Below are 24,738 nucleotides of genomic sequence, written 5' to 3'. Positions count from 1 at the left end.
CTACTTTATTCATTCACTAAGCTTACATTATAGTTTTGATTTACTATTGTAATCATCATTATGTCTTCCTATAAATCTGAATTAGCCATCAGATCGGGTTATAGCCGGCAAGGCTGGTCCTGATAATTCACGGGCCTTAGGCGGAATAATAAATAAGGGCCCTTTTAATAAATATATTGTACGTAAAAAAATTTCAAATACATTTCAATACATGGTAAAGAAAAAAGTATTTCATTAATAATTATACGGTACATATTATTACGTTTACTAAATACTGTTATTTATTCAAAATCAAAAAGATGTTTTACAATTTCTAGAAATTAATCCTTAATCCTTAATTTCTAGAAAGTTAGTTTCTCACGGGAAACCAATTTCTTAAAGTAAGCATCAGGGGAACCCAACTTCCTAGAGTGAACCTTAAGGGAAACTGGGGGAAACCAACTTCCTAAAATGAACTCAAGGGAGACTTGAAAGAGCCCTTTTAGCATTGTTTACACGAAGGTGCCTAGTCACCCTCTTGATCTTTGGAACATTCCTAAGAGGGAAAAGAAAAGTATGGCTACCCAAAACCTTGCTATAGACTACCATCAAATGCACCAAGAGGTTACACGAAGTATTGAAGAGAGGAATAGCAAAGTCAAGGCTCGGGTGGATGAACATCAAAGGGACCTTCAATTTGAAGTAGGGGACGAGGTAAATGGTTCATTTGAGCAAGGAGAGACTCGTGAATGCTCCTAGTAGCAAGCTTAGACAGAAGAGTACGGGCCATTCAAAGTGATCAAGAAGATCGGTGCCAATACTTACCATATAGCGCTTTCTAATTGGCTCGGGAAGATGTTTACTTCTTTCAATGTGCGGGATTTAAGCTTGTGGAAACCGGATGGGCACCTTGAGACTACAAGGGACGAGTTGGGACCCAACTCTTTCAACGAATGAGAGAATGATGAGGGCATCTCTTGTTCGAGGGAGCAGGAACCAAGTCATGCGGAGCGTGGAGCTGGGCACGCGGAGCATGGGCTCAGCGTTCGTGAAGGAGGGAGAAACCAAGCCAAGGAGAACCGTTTCCAGGACCTCACACACGCGGAGCGTGAGTTAGGACACGCGGAGCGTGGCTGTCCAGCTCGTGGGAAAGAAGGAGACTTGTGCGAAGAAGACCAAACTCAGGAGGTCACCAACGCGGAGCGTACCTGAGGTCACGCGGAGCATGGCTGCCGCGAACCAACTTCTTCCTCAAGTATTTGCTGAAGGAGACAAAGGTTGAACTTCATCTATTTACTGTTTTGCCACTATGTTATATTTACTATGTTGCCACCCATTTATCTTTGTTCCCCGTTTATCCCTAGGGATCCTATTGATAGTTGTAATCCTACTCTACTCCTTTGGGTCTTTTGTTCTTAATTAAGGGGAGGTATAAAAGCCTATTATTTTGTTTTGAAAGACAACTTTTGATGAATATGAATCTTATTAGCCTCCGTTGTTGAGAGCTCTATTTTGGGAATTTCTTCCTTCAAGTTAAGCTTGAAAAGATAGTATTCTTTGTGGGTTTAACATTAGAACCCTCAGTTCGACATCAATCCGTAACACAAGTTCATCGAGCAACTAATGTATTAAGCCTAAATTAATTGAACCATATAAATATTTTTTATGAAAAAATTTACTCAAAAATCTTTTTAACTTCAAATTCCATAAAATATAAATCATTGTTTGCAATTTTTTACACTATCGAAACTGTTTCTACAAATTGATTAAGGACTCATTTGTTTTACCTACTTTTTGTTAGTTGCTGTTTGCTGTTTGAAAAAATCAATTTTCTAAAAAGCAGAGTTTCTCTGTTTTTATAATAAGTTATTTTTTAAATGTAAAAGACAAAAAATGAAATCTCTAATCGTACACATAAAACTCTCCGTTTTAAAGCGAAAATGCAAGCATGAGCACGAAAAAACAATCACCCTCTTAGCAAGAGATGTTTTTAAAAAAAAAATTATTTTGTCAATTACTGCCGTCCTTGGCCCACCCTTTCCAACTTGATTATTGACTTATATGCATGCTTGATTATGCTAGTATGATTACGTAGTTCTGATGACGTAGTCTTCAGGATTTTAAATTCGATAAATACAATTTTAAACCACTAAACTTTACTTATTTGCTTTTAAATCCTTCAAATTAATATAACTTTATCCTTCACATATTTTATGTAAATCCATAAGAGTCAAATACTTGGATATATCAAAGGGTAAATTATACTCATTGTTGCTAAACTTTATTTATTTTCACATTATCACCATTAAATTTTAAAATATAACATAAAAATCACTCAGCTTTTTTATATTATCTAATATTATAGCTATTAAACTTCAATGAATGTCTGAAAATAAAAAATTTCTAAGAATTGATTATTATTTAAGCAACTTTAATTCTTCAAAATTTTCTTGCTGAAGTTATTTTGTTTGGTGAAAAGAGATAAAGTGAATTTTTAGAGAGAAAAAGGTCTAGAAATTGTGATTTTTGGAAAATAAAAAATACATTGTGATGGTAAATATCGTTTTATACAATTTTACTTCTTGTACATTTTCATTTTGAGGTTGTCAATGGTCATTCTATGGAGTTGATTAAAGTTTAGTTTCTATAATATAAAAAAAAAAGTATAAATTTGAATGATTTTTATATTACGTTTTGAAGTTTAATAGATATTACTGTAAAAATAAATAAAGTTTGATGAGCATGGTTGTAATTTACCAGTATATCAAAGGAGAAAGGAAATGGTGGTATAGAGTGAGTGTGAAACTTGGTGTGAGAAAAAGGAGGGTAATTAGTAGGTACGGTAACTAAAATTTGTAAAATATTTTTCAAAATATTATAAAAGTTCAATTTATCTCAATAAAATCATTTAAATTTTTTTTTTCTAATAAAATCACTTTAAATGCTTTTCAATTATATTTTCGCTGAAATTGTTGACCTAACATATCAATATCACGTCTGTTGGAGATTAATATAAGATCTATGATTGGGTCTTAACTATCAGTTCGAGCTTTTAGTTCAATCGGTTCCATGACAACATCAATGTCATCCGATATATTAAAAAAATATAACTACATATTTTAAGTAACAATTTATATACCATACAGGTTAATTTATGGTTAAAATTTTAATTGATAATTTTTTTTTTATAAGAATGACAATTCTTATTTACATTGAAATTTAACTTAAAAGTTCAATTTTTCTCACTAAAAGTTCAATATTTATACTGTCCAAACTTTTTATAACCATATGTTAATTAGCCAAGAAAAGGAGCCAAGTGAAATAGATATTTTATTAAGATGAGGGGTTACAGAAAAATCACATGCAAACAAAGTTTACGACTACATGGAAAAATTGTTTGGTTCAAATTTCAGATTTGAAAAGTTGTTTGGCTGACTGTTATATTACTTTACTTGTGAATTGGTCATATGGTTAAAATTGTGTGGCGATTTTTACACGTAACTTTCTTTATAATTCTGCTAGATTTTAACGGGATGTTTGTTAAAAGGGATATAGGAGGTGAGATAGAGATAAAAAAAACACGAGATAAGTTATCACGTGTTTGTTTGGGAAATAGAATAGTGAGACAGATGAGGGATAAGCCTCTTATCTCTCAAATTTTATACCCATGAGGGGGTGGTATAAGGAAGTGGGATAAGCTCTTGCGATTTTAATAGGATGGAAAAGTTCATCTTATCCCTCAAATTAATGTTATATAGTTTAAATAAAGTTAAAATAGTAAAATGTATTATTTTATCCCTACCCTTATCCCACGTACCAAACATTGAATAATAATTCTCGACTATTGTATTTTTATCCTTATCCCAACCATTTATCTTTATCTCTATCCCCAACCTTTATCCTTATCCTTATCCCAAGGCTATAATTTGTAGCATAAATAATTTATTAATCCGAGCATCTCCAATAGAGGGTGCCCAAAATAGTGCCAGCTGATGTGGCATCAGGTTTCACAACTTTTAAAGGGTGCCGACTATTGGAGTGATTGTGGGTGCCAAAAAAAGTTGCCAATTTTTGACAACCTCTTGGCAACCTTGTTTAATTATTTTTTAATATAAAATTTGTGGTCCCTCTCCTAGAAATAATAAAATCTGGAGCCTTTTATTTTTAATATTTATAATAAAATAATAATTTGTAGGATTATAATGGCAACTTTTAAAGCACCCTCTATTGGAGCATTTTTTAAGTAAAAGTTACCAAAAGTGATGTAGATGAAAGAGACAATAAAATATTATATTTTAGAATTATGTGTTATGTTTTGGCACTCTTTTAGGCACCCTCTATTGGAGATGCTCTAATATACTATTTAATTTTCCTATTTTATTTTAATGTACACTGTTTAGTGATAAGTAACAAAATGTCATACATAAAAAAAAATATAAGTTTTTTTTTATCTTTCTATATTAAAAATCAGAATTTTAAATATTTGATTAGCAATTTCATTTATCATAGAATTTCAACAAATGCTAAAAATAAGAATGTGTTGTACACATTTCACAACCGAAACCAAAATATCCATAATGTTAGGAGTAAACATTTGAAACATGACATGAAAATTTGTCAGATATGAATCTTATTATTTCCACTCCACATTTATATGTAATTTATAACTTATCACTAATAGATCATAAACATATGTGTACATGTAAAAAAACAACTAAATAAAAATAAAAAAGTCATCAAAATAAAAATAATCAACATCTCATGATGCTTTTTTTCCCTAATAACCACAACGCTAAAATTACACCTTATTCCGATAATTAATAAGGAACCTGACCCGGAACATTTCCATGAGGATCATAGCAACAAGTGACAATAGATCCAGCACCTTCATTGCAAACAACCTTAGCACATCCGAGGAGTGTCGTGTTTCGCCAAACGACCTGAGTATAATGCTCACACTCTTCTCCAGGATGACAAGAATTCGTATTCCGGTTATAGTGTCTTTGTTCTTCTACCCATTTTGTTACTGCATCCATGCCTGTGAGGTCTGGACCACTTCCCCAAGCTATGTTTTCCCCATATGGACCTTCTGATTTTATGATGTTACAATCTATTATTCTTTGACTTGAAACATTTAGGGCATAGTTGTTGAAACACCTTTCCACATAATTTTGATTTGACAAAATTGTTTAAGTATAAATTAGAATACATATTCTAAACACACTAAGTTTAAATGCGTTGATTTATTCTACTAATGTGTTTGTTCAATGTTGAGTATACATGTTATAAGTCATAAGGATTGGAAGGCCCAAGCCCAATACGGAAGCCAAGGCCCAAGTCAAACAACTCAGTACACTCGGCCCGCGTATGTCAAGACGTTGTCGTTTTGGACAAAAACGCAACTCAGCAAACGGAAGGATCTAGAAGTCCTTCAGGAACAACTTCACAATAAAGCTGCTGAGTAGTCTCGACAAAGCGTACAAGACAGCAGACCGGCAGAGGAAAACTTCCAGACAAAGTGTTTCTTCTTTTAGCAAAGTTCAGACGACACAGTATGCTGTCCAGTTGACTTTACCATAAAAGGAGAGACCATCTGCTGTGCTGACCGAGGACAGAAGATACACGATTGTGATTGGCCAAGAGCTCTGTGCAAGTCAGGATGACAATGACACATAGCCGTTTCCCTCCAACGGTTATTTCGAAATTCGAAATGACCGAATGGCCAGACGTCTCTATAAATAGTGCCATCACAAGCTTCACTAAACACAGAACTTGATCAAGCCATTACGCTATCCAAATCTCTACAAGTTCTGCAAGCAAGAAGCAAAGAAAAATTCTTACACTACATTTTCATATCTGTGTAAAAGTCTAGAGTGGTTGTTTTTCAATCATCTAAGGTGTTCTAGCAATTGTTGTTTAGGACAAAAATCTTTATCATTTCTAGAAGTAGAAAGGAGAGGCTGAGTACTCGGTTTTAAGTACTCAGTGGAGAGATTAGGATTGAGTAGAAGTATAGAGGAAGGTACTCTTGTCATACTCAATTGCTGATATTGTAAAAGGTTTGAGGCTCTACCTTTAAAGAGCTCAGTAGAGGATTTGAAATCTCGGAAGTGTTCCGGGGACAGGATGTATGCTTAGAAGAAGCCGAACCTGGATAAATCTGCTGAGTGAAGTATTTCTAAACCTTAACTCCTATTTACATTGCTTGCTTAAAACAAAATAAAACTGACCAAGTAAAAGAGGTCAAGCTGAGTTGTGCGCTACCAACGAGAAGGTTCAGGAATAGACTCTAAGTGCTATTTCCTGACTTAAGCAACGAAGCTGTCCTAGTCACTAGCTGACTAAGCCAGTGTCTTGCTGAGTGCTAAGCGCCGCTGTTAGATAAACTTTTCTTAAAGAAAAGAAATCTGCCTAAATTATTTTAAAAAGGTAAAATAGTTCCTAACCCCCCCCCCCTTGGAACTATATTTGCAACCTTACAAGGGACCAACAAGTGGTATCAGAGCTCTAAAAGCTCATTACTAAAGGTCTAACAACCTTGAGTTGATCCATACCATGGGCGAAAACAGCACTCGGTTTCTCCCTGGAAACCAGACAACTCAGATATTACTTGAGGGGCTGTCCATTACCAGGCCTCCCATATTCTTCGGGTCAAACTATACCTTTTGGAAGAATAGGATGAAAAACTTCATTCAAGCTACAAACATGAGTGCCTGGCTATCTATAGTCCAAGGCCCGTTTGTACCTGTGAAAGTTGTTGCTGGCCAGTCAGTTGTTAAAGCTGAGGTTGAATGGACAGAGGATGATCTTAAGAAGCTTCAAAACCATGCTTCGGCTATCAATATGCTTCACTGTGCGCTCGATGCTGCAGAATATAACAAAATCTTAGGTTGTGAGTCGGCACAAGAGATCTAGAAAAAGCTGGAAGTCACCTACGAGGGAACAAACAAAGTAAAAGAATCCAAGGTGAATCAGCAGATGAGACTGTACGAGCTGTTCGAGATGAACAATGATGAGGGCATTTCAGACATGAACGCAAGGTTCACCAACATCATTAATGAGCTCAAGAGACTTGGAAAAATCTTCACTGAGGAAGAACAAGTCAAAAAGATACTCAGGAGTCTTCCAAAAGACTGGCAAGCAAAGAAGACAGCAGTTGAGGAAGCTCAGGATTTAACCACCTACAAATATGACGAACTCATCGGTTCATTGCTGACCCATGAGATATCAATGAAGAACTTTGAGGTGAAGGAAAAATCCGATGACAAGAAGCATAAGTCACTTGTCATGAAGGCTGACTCCACTGACAGGAGTTCAACTGATGATGAGGAGATGGCTATGTTCACAAGAAAGATGAAGAGGCTGTTCAGGAAGAACGACAAATATTCCAAAAAGCCTTACAAAAAGTTTGATAAGTATAAGGCTGACTCAAGCGACAGCAAATACAGAAAGGACAGCTCAAAGCCCATTACATGCTTTGAGTGCCAACAAGATGGCCATATTAAGTCAAACTGCCCCACGCTGAGGAAAGACAAGAAAAGTGGGAAGAAGGAAATGGTGGCTACTTGGAGTGACAGTGATGAATCTTCATCAACAGGAACTGAGGCCACCGAGTCAGCGAAGATATGCTTTATGGCTGACGAACTTGCTGAGCCATGCATTTCTGAGCATGCTGACCAATCTGATGAGTCAGATAATGAGGAGCAATCTAATGAGGTAATCTCACTCTCTCAACTCAGAAATGAAATGGGTAACGCCCTGAGTGATCTCTATACACTTGTTAAAAAGTGTAATAGGAAGATTAAAACACTCAGCCGGCGCTGTGATGAAGTAGAAGAGGTCAAACTGAGTGACCTCAGATACCTTCTTCAAGACAACTCAGTTTTGCATGAAAATATGAAAATCATTCATGAGTTTGTCTCTGAAGTCCAGTCAGTTTCAAAGAAACTGAGGAAGGATGTCACAACCATTCAGAACCAATTAAAGGTTCCAAACAAAAACAATTTTCCGTTGAGAACTCAGTATCAAGGTACACAGTACCAAGGTACTCAGCAGAGAAGAAATCCCCAGCGAAAATTCCAATGTGATTTTTGTGGGAAGTTAGGACACACTACTAAAGTGTGCTGGCACGCTCAGCACTAGGGTGCTGACAAGTCAGTAAAAAATCCTAAACAGAAGGTCAGTTGTGACTTCTGTGGAAAGAATGGCCATACTGTCCATGTATGCCGCCATAAAATAAAATATGATGCTTTACCTGTTGAACCTAACAAGTCAGGACCCAAAAAGAATTGGGTACCTAAAGGAAACTGATTACAATGCAGGTAAGCCTGAGATGTGCCGAGAAGTCAAAAATGTGGTATATTGACAGCACATGCTCAAGGCATATGACGGGTGATGAAACTCAATTCATCACGTTCGAACGTAAACGAGGAGGAAGCGTAAGTTTTGGAGACAACAAAAAGGGTAAAATAGTAGGATCAGGCACCGTTGGAGGTAATCCCACTATTGAATCTGTCTCCCTAGTCAGCGGACTCAAATATAACTTACTCAGCGTAGCTCAGCTATGTGATAATGGAAGAAAAGTTATATTTGATGAAACTGGATGTAAAATATATGAGGGAAAATCAAATGAGTTAATTTTAACTGCCCCTCGGATAGACAATGTCTTTATGCTAAACCTCGAAAAGAAGTTTTCAAAAACTGTATGCTTAGTCACAAAGGAAGAAAATTCCTGGCTATGGCACAGGAGACTTGGTCATGTAAGCATGGACCTCCTGGCCAAATTAGCAAGAAAGCAATTGGTTGAGGGACTGCCTGAACTTAAATTTCAAAGAGATCAATTATGCCATGCCTACCAAGCTGGAAAACAAACCAAGCAATCTTTTCAAAGTAAAAACATTGTCTCAACTAAACGTCCGTTAGAAATGCTACACTTGGATCTCTTTGGTCCAGTCCAACCGCTGAGTCTGGGTGGAAGAAGGTTTTCCTTGGTTGTTGTAGATGATTTCTCTCGGTACACATGGGTTATCCTGCTGACCAGTAAGGATGAGACTTTTGAGACATTTTCAAACTTGGTTAGAAAAATTGAAAATGAGAAAGACCTAAAATTAGATCATATCCGTAGTGATAATGGTGGAGAATTCAAGAACCAAAAGTTTGTTGAATTCTGTGAAGCCAGCGGCATTAACCACAATTTCTCTGCTCCTCGAACGCCTCAGCAAAATAGGGTTGTTGAAAGGAAGAACAGAACTCTGGTTGAGATTGCTAGGACAATGCTGGATGAGCATAGGCTTCCAAAGTATTTTTGGGGAGAAGTTGTCAACACAGCATGCTATATTCTGAATAGGGCTTTAGTTAGACCTATACTTTCGTGCCTTTGGCTGTAGGTGTTTTATTTTAAATACCAAAGATAGCTTAGCCAAATTTGATTCAAAAGCTGATGAGGCTATCTTTCTAGGCTACTCAACAAACAGCAAAGCATACAGAGTTTTTAATAAGAGAACTCAAGTATTAGAAGAATCTATACATGTGCAATTCGATGAAACTAACCCTGCAGCAAGATACCAGCCGCTGACAGAAGATGAACCAAACTCAGCACCTGCTGATCAAGAACCAGCCACTGAGTCCTTCATAAAACGGCTGACCAAAAGTAAGAGTGAACCTAAAATTACTTTCACTGACCCATCTACTTCTGCAGAGAATGTTGAAACACAGATAGATCAAGACACAAGTCTACCAAAGGAGATAAGAGTCCCAAGAGGGCATTCAGAAAATGCAATTCTTGACTCAGCTGGAAATACGCTGATGACAAGAAATCAACTAAGGAAATATCTCGGCAATGTAGCTTTTGTCTCAGTACTTGAGCCGAAGAACTTTGCCGAAGCTGAGGATGACGAATACTGGATGAATGCCATGCAAGAGGAACTCAATCAGTTCAGGAGGAATAATGTATGGGAGCTAGTGCCACATCCTAGAAGCCAAAAGACCATTGGAACAAGATGGGTCTTCAGGAACAAGCTAGATGAGCAAGGAAACGTAGTCAGAAACAAGGCAAGACTTGTAGCTCAGGGCTACAGTCAGCAAGAAGGTATAGACTACGGTGAGACCTTTGCCCCAGTGGCAAGGCTAGAAGCTATTAGGATTTTATGTGCATATGCATCTTACATGAACTTTAAACTGTTTCAAATGGATGTCAAAAGTGCCTTTCTTAATGGAGTAATAGACGAGGAGGTCTATGTAAATCAGCCTCCAGGGTTTGAGGACCCTAAGTTCCCAAATCATGTTTACAAACTCAAAAAGGCTCTGTACGGACTCAAGCAAGCACCACGTGCTTGGTATAAGAGGCTGACCAACTTCTTACTGACTAGAGGTTACGTCAGGGGTCAAGCTGATACAACCTTATTCATTAAGAGAAAGGGTAAAGATACCCTGCTGGCACAAATATATGTGGATGATATTATATTTGGTGCTACTAATGAATCTATGTGCAAGGAATTTAGCAAACAAATGCAGACTGAATTCGAAATGTCAATGATGGGAGAACTCAACTTCTTCCTCGGACTTCAAATTAAGCAAGGAAAGAATGGCATATTCATAAGTCAAGCTAAATATGCCAAGGAGATATTGAAGAAATATGAACTAGAACATTGTAAGCCAATATCCACTCCTATGGGCACTGACACTGTCCTTTGTGCCGATGAAAATGGTAAGTCAGTATACAGCAAGTTATACCGAGGTATGATTGGCTCTTTACTTTACTTAACAGCAAGTAGACCGGACATTCAGTTCTCAGTATGTTATTGTGCTAGATATCAAGCTAACCCTAAGGAATCCCATTACATAGCTATAAAAAGGATCCTTAGATATTTACAAAGCTCAGTAAATGCAGGTTTGTGGTATCCAAATACTCATGACTTTACACTCATCGGATACACTGACGCTGACTATGGACGAGACAAGCTGGAAAGAAAAAGCACCTCTGGAGGATGCCAATTCCTAGGAAGCTGTCTTGTATCTTGGTTCAGCAAGAAGCAGGCGTCAGTAGCCCTGTCCACAACTGAAGCTGAGTACATTGCTGCTGGAAGCTGTGTTGCTCAAGTCCTTTGGATTAAGCAACAGCTTGAAGATTATGGTGTTCAAACAAAGACAATTGAAGTCAAATGCGACAACAAGAGTGCAATTGACCTCTCAAAGAACCCAATCCAGCACAGCAGGATGAAGCATGTCAGCATAAGACATCATTTCATCAGAGATCATGTACTTAAGAAAGAAATTAAGCTGACTTATGTCCCAACGGACGAACAGCTGGCGGATATCTTCACGAAGCCACTGGCTCGTGAGCAGTTCAGCATACTGAGAGAAGCAATTGGTATGTTTAATCCTCTTCAGTAAATTCATGTGCTAAATGAATATTGAATGCTGAGTGAATTACATGTTGAATGATTTATTGTTTGCTGAGTATCTCTTGAAACTGACTGAATATACAATACTGAGTAAACTTGCACACTGAGTAAATTAGTTTAGAACTTGAACTTAAAATCATCCTTAAATAATGCACTGACCTCTCAAAATATCAAACGCTTGACATTCTAAATACTGAGTGTTTAATCCGTTAGCATAAATTCCAAGCACGCGTATAACCTAGGATGACGTATTCGCCGTAATGTGTCATAAATGCCAGGATCCCTGTCGGTACATGATCCCAAGGCAACTGACACATGGATTTGGTTAAGATCCACACCGTTCAACTCGTCTATAAATCATGGGCAATTCCCCATCTTTTACTCCTTACGCTCAACAAATCTTTAAGGCTACGAAATCACCCAAATTTCTCTCTCTCAAATACCTCTATTCTCTCCATCTTAGAAGCATGACTAAGCTATCCTTCAACGTCTCCGGTGCCGGCCAAAATAAGTCCAGCTCCGATGAACCTTCACGAAACCCTTCCACCTCTAGCAAGGGTAAAACTGATCAAAACTCTGAAAAAGAGAAAGCTGTGAAAATACGAACCTACTCCAAAGTCTTCGAAAGTGTTCTCGAATGGAAAGTTGAGCCCTCCAGATGGGTTTCTGAGCACTTCGTCCAACATGAACAACCGTTTGCCGAATGGATTGCAAAGAACGAATGGACTGGGCTGTTCTCCGTCAGAGATGAAACGTATCCTGACCTGGTAAGGGAGTTTTACCACAATCTCATGGTTGCCAATGACTCCTCTGACTATCTAAGCACTAAAGTAAAAGGAAAGACGATCTTCATCAACCCTCTGTACTTGGGAAATCTCCTCCAACTTAAAACTGAGGGAGTGAGGCTGAGGAAGTCTGGAGATCAGGACAAGACCGACTACGTCCATACTTTCTGCAAACCTGAGGGTCACTCAGGCGAGATCTCAGCATCTTCAATGGGACAGCACCAAAAGATGGCTCACTACCTGCTGAGCTACTTCATTTACCCTAAAATAAACTGCACGACCTCAGCAACGAACTTTGAACAGTGCTTCATATGGCACATGCTGACGTACACCCCCATCAACATGCCCATCTTCCTAGTTGCTGGGTTCCTACGCAGCACGGGTACAATGAGGTTGGGATCAATCATTACCAGGATCCTCATCGACCACAAGATTGACCTTGAAGGTGAGGAATCTTTCAGAGGAACCGAAATAACAGCGGCCTCGCTGAGGGCACTGAAATATGGGCAGCCTTTGAAGAAAGGAAAAGCTGCTGCTGCTGCTGGCCAAGCTGATCAGACTGAGGAGACTATAGCTGAGCCTAAGAAAGGGCAAAGAACTAAGGCCCCAGCTTCTCGCAAGAGAAAATCTGCTGAGACACCTAATGTTGTGTCTCCAGCAAAGAGGCAGAGGTCAGCTGGAAAGTCAGCTGAGAAGAGAAGCAGGCAAGATGAGCCTAACACTGAGGCAGCTGCTGAGCTCCCTTAGAAGAAGCAGAAGTCTTCAACACTGGCCCCTCTCGATGTCATACCGGCGGATTTTATTGTACCGGGTGATTCTCACTTCACTCAATGTCAAGGCACTGATGCTGAGGGAACTGAGGTCCAGTTAGATGACCACTTCATCTCCCAAGTTGAGGAAGAACTTGATGGAGATAATACTGAGGAAGAAGAAGAAGATGATGAAACCAGCGGTCAGAATGACGCTGAGGAGTCTAAAGAATATGCCAGCGAAATTGAAGCTGAGGACGCTGACGCTGGGTTAGCAGGTGGTGCTGTGCAGACTGACACTGAGTTGGCTGCGGGAGTTGAACAAGTTGACGAGCAAGCTGACCAGATTCAGACTGAGCAAAAGGAACCTGCTCATCATACCACTCCACCACGTAGAAGGCGAAAACTGGTTAAGGCCAGTAAGGTAATAGTCAGTGACCCTCCTGTGCAACCACCATCCATTCCTCAACTTGTCCTCTCCAAGACAACAAAGGATCCTTCTACCGTCCAATTAAAATTTTTCAAACGGCCCTCAACTTCCTCTACTACAACGCCGTTGGAAAAACAAGTGTAGACACCGAGTCGGAGGACCTATGACGAAAACCTGAAATAAGACGGTCGAAGCGATTGATTCCGGAAGTTTTGAAAAATATATAAAGAATAATAAGCTGAGGAAAATTAACGGCACGACGCGGGCACGCAACGGCATCCCGCACGCGGACGACGATGGTCGAACGCCCGGTTGACGGCTCGAGACGTGCGCGCGGCGTCCGTCGGACGCACCGCGAGTGGCACGCTCTCGACGCCCGAGCAATGCCTGGGACCGCTGGCGGTGCGCGCCCTCGTGGGCCGTTGAGCACACGTGCCTGGCAGCGCGAGGCGCGCGTTCGGCGGCCGCGACGTGCGAGCGTCTAGCTGCGCAGAACGCGCGCTCGACGGCCACGGAGTGCACGCGTCCGACGGCGCGGGGCGCGCCCCGAGGGTCGCCGGGCGGGCACCCAACCACGTCGGGCGAACGCCCAACGTGTCGGGCGGACGCCCGACGAGGGTCGGGCGCGGGCGCCCAACCTCGCGTTGGGCGCTCGCCCAACCACAATGGGCGACGCCCAATTTTTTTTGGGCGTCGCCCATTGTTCCGGGATCCGTTTCCCTATATAAGGGCACGGATCCCAAGGTGAAGAGAGAGGCTTTTTGGGGAAAACTTTCTCACTCTAAATATTTTTAGAGAGAGAGAGTGGATTTTTTTTGAGAAAAATATTTTTTTTCTCAAAAATTCCCAAATTTCCTAAGTTCAATTTTACTAAATTTTTATTAAAATCGGGAGCTCGCGGTTCGTGGAATCAGTCGGCTTCGACTGTCAGATACCGAATCAAAGGTATTATCCGAGGACTAGACTCTTTATTTTATTTAATTTATTTCTCTCCTTCTATTTATTTTTTTATGCTATAGTTTTTATTCCTTTAATCATTTATTTATTTTGTCACGTTTTATTTAGTTAGCGTATTTATTTAATTTTCGTTTCGTGTTAAATAAAATTTGGTTTTGTTTTAAAATAAAAACCTCGTTTTGACATCCCAATACGAACCGTGATCCGATAAAAAGGTAGTTCGGGTGTCGAAAACGTTGTAATTATAAGTTTTTTAATTTAAAAGAAATTTCCAAATAATGTTTTAAAATAAAAACATCGTTTTAGGAACTTCCGTTTTCGACTATGATCCATTTTTGGTAGTTCGGAAGTCCAAAACGATTGAATTAGATTTAATTTAAGGCTTTTGAACAAATCTGGAAAATATTGGAGTGCTGCTGTAATTTGCCAATTCTGTCAGTAAAGGCTGTTTACCGACGGATTTTCCGTCGGTAAATCTGCCAAAATGTAAAAAATGCCATTTCAGTCCCTTTTTCTTAACTTTTAGACTTTTAATCCTTAGTATATATATATATTATTATGTAATACATATTTTTCAACTTATTTTAGAACTTTAGTATATATATCTATTTTAGAATATTTGTATATCTCTTTTTATTCTATTTTGTAATATACGTATAAATATATATATATATATATATATATGTATTTCCCTTTTTTATTAACTTAGGTTATATTTAAATTTTAGTCACTTGATATTTTGAGAAATAATGAATAGACATTAGCATATGGTATTTTTGATATTTAAACTATATTAATTATGTATATATATGTATAGTTTTTTTTAGAATATTTGGGGTTATTTTAGTGATTATTGAGTTGAATTATTTTTAGATAAGTATTACTTTCTTAGTTATAGGATTTACTTATTATTTTCACATTTCAAAGTATAAGATATATTGTGTTTATTATCTTCATATACATATAGTGATTTTTGGTTAAATCTTATTTTCTTATCTCCCTTTTTGATTTAAATGTATACATATATATATATATGGTCTAAAACCATTTTCTTTATTCTTTTGGCCCATTCATGGGTCCATGTTTCAAAAGGGCTTCATTTGAGTGTAAATGTTAGTTTATTGTAATTATAATAGTTAAAGAGTCCATTAAAGTAAGTGGGGAAAATAAATCACCAAAAAGAGAGTTTTCAATTGAATTATTTAAACTAATGTTTTTTTAGATTTGTAATGTAAATAAATGGAGTCATTCTTGTTAATATTTCAAATCGTCTTCAAAATACCAAGTTTTAAAACCCTAATCCGTTCCAAAGGCGGATTAAAGGATCATTGTAATTAAAATTGTTTTCTTTGCGAATAATAGAGTTTTGAACCATTTTCTTAAAGAATTTGTACAAAATAAAATTGACTTGTATGTTTAACCATGTTTTCTCATTAAAAGGTTTTTTATCTCAAACGTTTTCAAATACTCGAGTCGTTCCAACGGCGATTCGGGTAAACTTCATCAAACGGGGTTTTAAAACGCACCTGAATCGTTCCAATGGCGATTAAGGTGTGAACCATGTAAATAAATCCGTTTTTGGGAAATAAGTTAGTGTAGAATAAACACACGATATAATATTTAATACGGTTGTAAATAAATCACTTCTTTCTTCCCCCTCTCTGTGTATGTATAAACATAAATGGGTGATTCTTTACTGATGTGGCTTTTCAATATCATATGCTCAAAACGGTTTCTAAAAAGAGAAAGAAAAGGGTTTCAAATGAATTTTAAACTTAAAGAAGTATACGATTAGTCCGTTATCGCCTAACATGCTGAGTAGGAGGCCGGTGGTTCATAACCAGGCGATGTCGGGGTGCCTAGTAGCCTTTCTCCGGAAAGGAGCTAGCCTTCTCGGCTCGTACCTAAGTTTCCCGAACCCACACCGGTCTCCCGCAAGGGATCGGTGTTCATTTTCCCATTCGTGGGTGGCGACTCTTCCATATCTCCGAGCTCCGATCCTACCGAGCAGCTTGATTCCACGATTGGTTGCTTTCGGCGCCAATCACCGCTTACGTCGCCATGAGGTTGTCCACCTCCCGGTCCGCCCGGGAGATTAGGCCGCGGCACCTCGTCTAACAACAAGCCTCTGTTTCTTCTCAACAGGAACATGCCGAGCATAACCCTTCAACCACTTCTACAAGTCAGGTTGAACCAAGCACTGCCCATGCTGTTTCCTCAAGCATAATGCTGACTCCTCATCCCTCTGCCGTCAGCACAGACAGTGTTCGGGTTATGACTTCCATCATCAACAACCTCTCTGCTGATCAATCAAACTTACCTCCAACTCAAGTGCAGATTGAGCCAAGTCATCCAGTCACTGACCAGGGTATTCCTTTCACCCCACTTTCTTCTGGTCATACTGATATACATCGGGATACCACTGAGTCCGGCAAAAAGCTCCTTGACTCAGTGCAAGCACTCATCCACGATCTTCAACATTCCGCTTCGCCTGCTGCTGGATCTTCAATTCCTGCCGCAACTCAGCTCTCTCAAGTCACTCTACTTCTCAACGAAGTCAAGGGACTCAAGGATTTGCTGAATGTCGTCCTGTCATTACAAGCCCATCAAGCTAAGCAGGATTCCATTGCTAAGTTGGCAGAGATACAGCTGTCAACAATTCAACATCTGAACTCACTCCATCAGCAAGTTCAGAAGTTATCTGCTGTGAACACTGACTATGCCACTTCCTCCGAACTCAAGATGCTCTTTGCTCAGCTTCATACTGAGCAACTTAAGACAAATGAGCAAATGGTATCCTATAGTCAGTGCTCAGTCGAGCAAATTGGTGAGGCCATTCGGCTCCTTAATCTCAACAAGCAAGAGATGGATACTGACTCGATGAAGCAAAATGAGTTGCTATCTCTTGCACGACAATCCTTCACTCACATCCGTCATAACAATATCCAGCGTCATCATTATGACTCAGCACTCTTAAAAACCTTCCACCAAGTCTTTGCTGGTCTCACTGAAGCTCTCATTTGGCAAGCCAAAGCACAAGCCTTCAGTGTGAATATGCTCAGTGCTGCTGATCTTCATATACCAGTCGAAGTATCCGCTGATGGCGTTGGCATTTTTGATGGGGTAAATGAAAGTGCTGACAAACTCAAAGAGCTTTCACAAGAACTAACTCGCGCTGTCTTAACCGATGCGTTTAAGCTCCCTGAAGTTGACAAAACGGGGGAGAAAACGCAAGCTGCTAGAGCTCAGTATGAGCAACGTCAGTACAAGAGAAGTCAGTCACAGGGCAAGAAAAAGAAATAGTTGGGCTAGGTCTTAATTTTTGCTATTTGCTAATTTATTTCTTTTGCTGTGCAACTGCTAACTTCTATCAATATATCATACTTCCTTTTCTTATTCAAATACTGAGTTATGATATATGCTATTAAGTACTGAGTTATTATGTATCTTCGTTTATATCAGCTATGCTTAACACTTATAATATTTATTGACTAAATGATATGCTGATAACATGTTTGACATCATACTATGATCTTATGATACATTCTGATAAAGAACTCATTGAACAATAATTTGCTCAGCGCGCTCTGTCACTATACATTACTTCCGCTGAATTCTGAGTAAAATAGAATATGACCCATAAGCTGACCTATACCTGAAATCTGATCTTAGACTTATTCAGTTAAACCTTAGAATGTTTAGAATAAAACTAAGTCAGTAGTTCAGTCCTTACGGGGGAGTTTATTGAAACACCTTTCCACATAATTTTGATTTGACAAAATTGTTTAAGTATAAATTAGAATACATATTCTAAACACACTAAGTCTAAATGCGTTGATTTATTCTACTAATGTGTTTGTTCAATGTTGAGTATAAATGTTATAAGTCATAAGGATTGGAAGGCCCAAGCCCAATACGGAAGCCAATGCCCAAGTCAAACAACTCAGTACACTCGGCCCGCGTATGTCAAGACGTTGTCGTTTTGGACAAAAACGCAACTCAGCAAACGGAAGGATCTAGAAGTCCTTCAGGAACAACTTCACAATGAAGCTGCTGAGTAGTCTCGACAAAGCGTACAAGACAGCAGACCGGCAGAGGAAAACTTCCAGACAAAGTGTTTCTTCTTTTAGCAAAGTTCAGACGACACAGTATGCTGTCCAGTTGACTTTACCATAAAAGGAGAGACCATCTGCTGTGCTGACCGAGGACAGAAGATACACGATTGTGATTGGCCAAGAGCTCTGTGCAAGTCAGGATGACAACGACACATAGTCGTTTCCCTCCAACGGTTATTTCGAAATTCGAAATGACCGAATGGCCAGACGTCTCTATAAATAGTGCCATCACAAGCTTCACTAAACACAGAACTTGATCAAGCCATTACGCTGTCCAAATCTCTACAAGTTCTGCAAGCAAGAAGCAAAGCAAAATTCTTACACTACATTTTCATATCTGTGTAAAAGTCTAGAGTGCTTGTTTTTCAATCATCTAAGGTGTTCTAGCAATTGTTGTTTAGGACAAAAATCTTTATCATTTCTAGAAGTAGAAAGGAGAGGCTGAGTACTCGGTTTTAAGTACTCAGTGGAGAGATTAGGATTGAGTAGAAGTATAGAGGAAGGTACTCTTGTCATACTCAATTGCTGATATTGTAAAGGTTTGCGGCTCTACCTTTAAAGAGCTCAGTAGAGGATTTGAAATCTCGAAAGTGTTCCGGGGATAGGACGTAGGCTTAGAAGAAGCCGAACCTAGATAAATCTGCTGAGTGAAGTATTTCTAAACCTTAACTCCTTATTTACATTGCTTGCTTAAAACAAACTAAAACTGACCAAGTAAAAGAGGTCAAGCTGAGTTGTGCGCTACCAACGAGAAGGTTCAGGAATAGACTCTAAGTGCTATTTCCTGACTTAAGCAACGAAGCTGTCCTAGTCACTAGTTGACTAAGCCAGTGTCTTGCTGAGTGCTAAGCGCCGCTGTTAGATAAACTTTTCTTAAAGAAAAGAAATCTGCCTAAATTATTTTAAAAAGGTAAAATAGTTCCTAACCCCCCCTTGGAACTATATTTGCAACCTTACAAGGGACCAACAATAGTTTGCTAGTCCGGGGTTCCACGTCAGATTGCGGACCCCGACTGCAATACGGGCTTGGTTGTGAGCAAGAACGTAGTCACGGGGTTCGGTTTGGGCAAGTGTGGTTAAGGCTAAGTTGATGAAAGAGAGGAGACGTATGTTTGAGAGTTTCATTTGCATGTAGTTTTTATTTTATTTTTTTGAATTTAGATGTTTTATTGGTACTTATAGATTCAAGGGAAAAGTACAAAAATAAACCTTGTGGTTTGGCCCATTTTCGAACTGCACCCCTGTGGTTTAAAAGTTTGCAAAATGATATATTGAGGTTCATTCCGTTAGCAAACACATACCAAATTGACTAACGGTGTTAAAAGTCAAAGGGAAAAGAGTTAATTTGGTCCTTATATTTATTTATTTTATAAATTAATCCCACTTATTATCTAATTATCATAAATAAACCCCAAAATAAAAATTAAAAATCAACTACACCATCTTCTCCATCTCTTTCCTTTCTTATTTTTATTCTTTTTTCTCTCTCTTCTTTGTTAACTTCTCTCTCTAAAATCAATTGAATTTCTCCCTATAAATAAGAAACAATCTCTCCAAATCAATATCAAAATAACTAAAAGGGTACTTACTTAACAATTATAATTATCCAATAATTACCATTTAAAGAACAGTACTTTGGTCCAAGCTGGAAAGAGTTCTCGGACTCATAAGAGGGAAAGAACACCAAGCAGACGGAAAAAAGAGGTTCAAATCCAGGAACGTGGGAGCCATTATACCCTCTGAAACGTTTCTACTTTTCTGATCAGGTGTATCACACATAAGCTCCCGATACAACGCGGAAAATGGAGTCTTAAACAATAATGGAGTCTTATAACTAGATTCAACAAATCAAAAGACACCATTATCACACCTCAAACCGGAGTCTCAGCCAGATTCTACCTCCCCAACTCAATCAAAACACATGAAAAAATCCCCCTTGTAATCTACCGTCACGGCGGAGGCTTTTTCTTATCCTCAACCGCCGATCCCTTCTACCACCACAGCCTAAACAAAATAGTTGCAGAAGCCAGAGTACTTCTAGTTTCAATTAATTACAGATTAGCCCCCAAGACACCACTTCCGGCTGCTTATGAAGACTCCTGGACTGCACTCAATTGGATTTTCCAACGCTAAGACTCCTGGCTGAATAATTACGCAGATTTTGATAAGGTTTTTCTCGCCGGAGATAGCTGTGGTGCAAACATGGCTCATCATTTTGGTGTAAGGCTTGGTAAAAATAATGATACTTCTGGGATCAAAATTGAAGGAATAGCTTACTTTTGGGGGAAGATCCAATAGGTGTGGAAGTAAGTGATGAAGTGAGAAAATCAATGGTGGATGATTGGTGGTTGTTTGTTTGTCCGTCAGATAAATGGTTGGATGACCCGATGATTAATCCCTTTGTGGATGAAACGGTGGCGTTGTTGGAGCTTGAAGGATTGGGCTGTGAGAGAGTGATGGTGGTTGTTGCAGAGAAAGATATATTGAGAGATAGAGGAAGGTTTTATTATGAAAATTTGGTGAAGAGTGGATGAAGAGGGACTGCAGAGATTGTGGAAATACAAGGAGATCATATTTTTCATATATTTAATCCTAATTCTGACAAAGCTAAGTCATTGTATAAGACTCTGTCTTCTTTTTTTAACAAACGATAGTTTCAATTTTTTTTTAGTTATTTTGATATTGATTTGGAGAGATGGTTTCTTTTTGTTAGAGAGAAATTCAATTGATTTTAGAGAGAAAAATTAACAAAGAAAAGAGAGAGAAAGAGAACAAAAATAAGAAATGAAAGAGAGGAAGAAGATGGTGTATTTGATTTTTAATTTTTATGTTAGGGTTTATTTGTGATAATTAGATAATAAGTGAGGTTAATTTATAAAATAAATAAATATAAGGACCAAATTAACTCTTTTCCCTTTGACTTTTAACACCGTTAGTCAATTTGGTATGTGTTTGCTAACGGAATGAACATCAATATACCATTTTGCAAACTTTTAAACCATATGGGTGCAGTTCGAAAATAGGCCAAACCACAAGGTTTATTTTTGTACTTTTCCCTAGATTCAATTAACATGGGTGAAAGAGTTGGGTAGGTAACTTGTGATGACTTTAGGCATTTCATAAATAAATATTGGTACCAATTCAACCAGCCTTAGTGGACCATGCCGCTACCCCTAGCCGACTAGGGTGTTAGTCCCGCCGCCGCCTTCATGGTCTCCGGTAGCCGCTCTGGTCTGGAAGCTCTGCCGATCAAACAGCTCCGATTATAACAGGTAAACAATTCTTCTTCTCCTACCTCTGAAGCATAATCCGATGGATGCAAACATAGAGGAGCTGATAGGAAAGGTCACTTCAAATGATGGGGAAAGGGAAATCATCGATAATGTGGAACCAGAGACACAAACAGAGAGATGGTGCATCACAGGGCGCACCCTATCGTCAAAGCCTCTGAATGTCCGAATTTTGACATCAGCGTTGAGGGGACAGTGGCGTACCAGTAGATTCCTGATTGAGGAAGGTGAAGACGGACGCTTCGCCTGTGAGTTCAAATCTCGACGTGACAGAGATCGAATCTTGAGAGAGGGACCATGGTCTTTTGAATGCAACCTAATCTTATTGGCGGGAGTTCATGGTCATGAGAAGCCATCAGAAATACCCCTAACTCACTGCTCTATGTGGGTTAGGATTTATGACCTTCCCCTTAACCAAAGAAACCAATCTATGGTTCAGAATATTGGAAGCAGAGTGGGAACTGTCATGCAAGTGAATGATGCTGAAGTTAAGAACATAGGTAAGTATGTTCGAGCCCGGATCAACATTGACATCAGTAAGCCGCTTCTGAGAAGGATTAGAATCAGAAATAGTAAAGGGGAAGCCATATGGGTGTTTTTCAAATACGAAAAGCTCCCAAACTACTGCTACTGGTGTGGAATCCTAGGACATACATATGACGACTGTGAGGAGATGCCTGAGGAACTTACAGAAGTGGAGGATTGGCCCCATGGCCCTTCTTTAAGGGCATCACCGATGAAGATGCAGAGCTCAAACCCTATAGGAGCTAGGGACAGTATTAGACAAACAAATTCTTGCGCGGAAGGATGTAGTACTGCGGATCAAAGGGCTGATTCGAACTCCGTCGGAAATACTCAGACTCGCAAAAAATTGGTTCTTGAAACTGAAGGAACTACATCAGCTACAAGTGCCAGCAGTGTGGAGAGGAGGACTGCCACAGATGTGTCTAAGGAATAAGGCAAACTAAAGGACCCAATGTTCCTGGCTGAGAAACAGATAGCCAAGCCAAAACTACGAACAGTAAAAATTAACAGGGAAAGGCAGAAAGCTGCGTCTGACAAGGCTGAAGGAATCAGAACTGAACATCTCAAAAGGAGACTAGAGGAAGATATGATGATGAAAGAAGCTACAGAACAGAAGAAGCAGTGTATTGAATTCACAACAAAGCCAAGGGTGGGGGACTCTGAGGAGACCCACCCCCAACAATGAAAATCTTAAGCTGGAACGTTCAGGGTCTGGGTAATCCCTGGACGTTCAGAGCCCTCAAAAAATTAATGAGGGAGCACAACCCAGACATCCTTTTCCTGATGGAGACTCGGATAAGGGAAAAAGGAAAGAGTTATCTGAGTCATTGTTTTCTGGATTACAATATTTTTGTTATATCGGCTATAGGGAAGAGCGGGGGGCTGATATTGGCTTAGAAAAAGGAGATTGAACTTGAAATCAGACGATTCTCTCAACATTGTGTCTATTTTTTTGTTCATCAGGATAACATGGTTCAGTGGAGAGGATTAGGGATTTATGGATGGCCTGAGAGGCAGAATAAACACCTAACATGGAACCTCTTACAACACCTGGGGAATCAGGATTCATTTCCGCTGATCAGTTTTGGAGACTTTAACAAGATCATGTGGACAGATGAGAAGCTTGGGGGGCGGATAAGAGATAATGAAGAGATGGAGGCTTTCCGAGTATGTGTAGCTAATTGTAATTTACATGATATGGGCTCTGCGGATTCAGGCTTTACATGGTATAATCGACGCTCGGGGGACGGCGCAATATGGGAAAGGCTTGATCGGTTCCTAGGAAGTGATTTATGGTTACTCCGATTCACTACGAACACGGTAGCACGTCCCGCGATTATCATCAGACCACAATCCAATTTTATTAGATACAATGGAAATGAGGCAATGCAGGGACCGTTCCGCAAGGCGATTTCGGTTCGAACTAGGATGGCAGAAATTCTCGAAATGCAGAGAATTAATTAAACAAAGCTGGAACGCAGGAACTGATTGTAATGTCCAGCAACGGATTGAGGATGTGGCAACCAATCTTCAGAAATGGGATAGAACACATTTCAGCGACATCCGACGCCAGATTCGTGAAGTTTCGGCATCTCTTGTCCAGCTGCAGAATACGGTTGATCCTAATAGCAAACCCAAAGAAGCGGCTCTCACCAAACAGCTATCTGAACTGCTTCTGCTGGAGGAACTGAAGTGGAAACAGAGAGCCAGAATTGAATGGTTGAAAGCAGGGGACCGAAATACAGGATTTTTCCACGCAAAATGCAATGCAAGACGGCGGAACAATACACTACATAAAATTCAGAATGCAGGGGGCCAGGTGGTAGAGGGTAGGGATAAAATTGAAGAAGTGGTTCTGGATTACTTTGACAATCTATTTTCAACATCAACGCCGATGATAGGGGAAGCCGTTGCAGAGAAAGTGGACTCTCGCCTAACTGATAATCAAATCAATTTGCTACAGGAACCATTCACACCGGAGGAGATTTTCATGGCGTTAAAACAGATGCATCCCAATAAATCCCCGGGGCCTGACGGCATGTCAGCGGCTTTCTTTCAGTCGTATTGGGACATAATTGGCAAGGAGGCGAGCAATTTCATTCTAAAAATCCTAGAAAATGGCGAGATGCCATCTGAGCTGAACCATACTCACATCGTGCTAATTCCCAAAGTCAAGAATCCAATCAGTATGAAAGATCTCCGACCTATCGCACTATGCAATGTTCTATACAAGATTGCATCCAAAACCATTGCAAACAGGCTAAAACAGGTTCTCCCCAACCTTATCAATGATACACAATCGGCTTTTGTTGCAGGCAGGCATATTACTGACAATGCTATAATTGCATTCGAAGTGTTTCATAGCATGAAAACGAAATTGAAAGGCTCTAAAGGGAATTTTGCCCTCAAAATTGATATGAGCAAGGCCTATGACAGGGTAGAATGGTCATTTCTTAGGCAGGTGTTACAGAAAATGGGCTTCCCTTTGCACTTCATTAAGCTGATC

General features: G+C 39.3%; 1 pseudogene; it reads left to right on the top strand.

Annotated features, from left to right (window-relative positions):
* Positions 1–7,209: 7,209 nt before the first annotated feature.
* LOC136227089 (probable carboxylesterase 2) lies at positions 7,210–21,071 on the top strand (annotated as a pseudogene).
* Positions 21,072–24,738: the final 3,667 nt, after the last annotated feature.

The sequence above is a fragment of the Euphorbia lathyris genome, chromosome 4, assembly GCF_963576675.1.
Source record: "Euphorbia lathyris chromosome 4, ddEupLath1.1, whole genome shotgun sequence".
In the NCBI taxonomy this organism is placed as follows: domain Eukaryota; kingdom Viridiplantae; phylum Streptophyta; class Magnoliopsida; order Malpighiales; family Euphorbiaceae; genus Euphorbia; species Euphorbia lathyris.
This window is presented reverse-complemented; position numbering and strand designations above follow the sequence as displayed.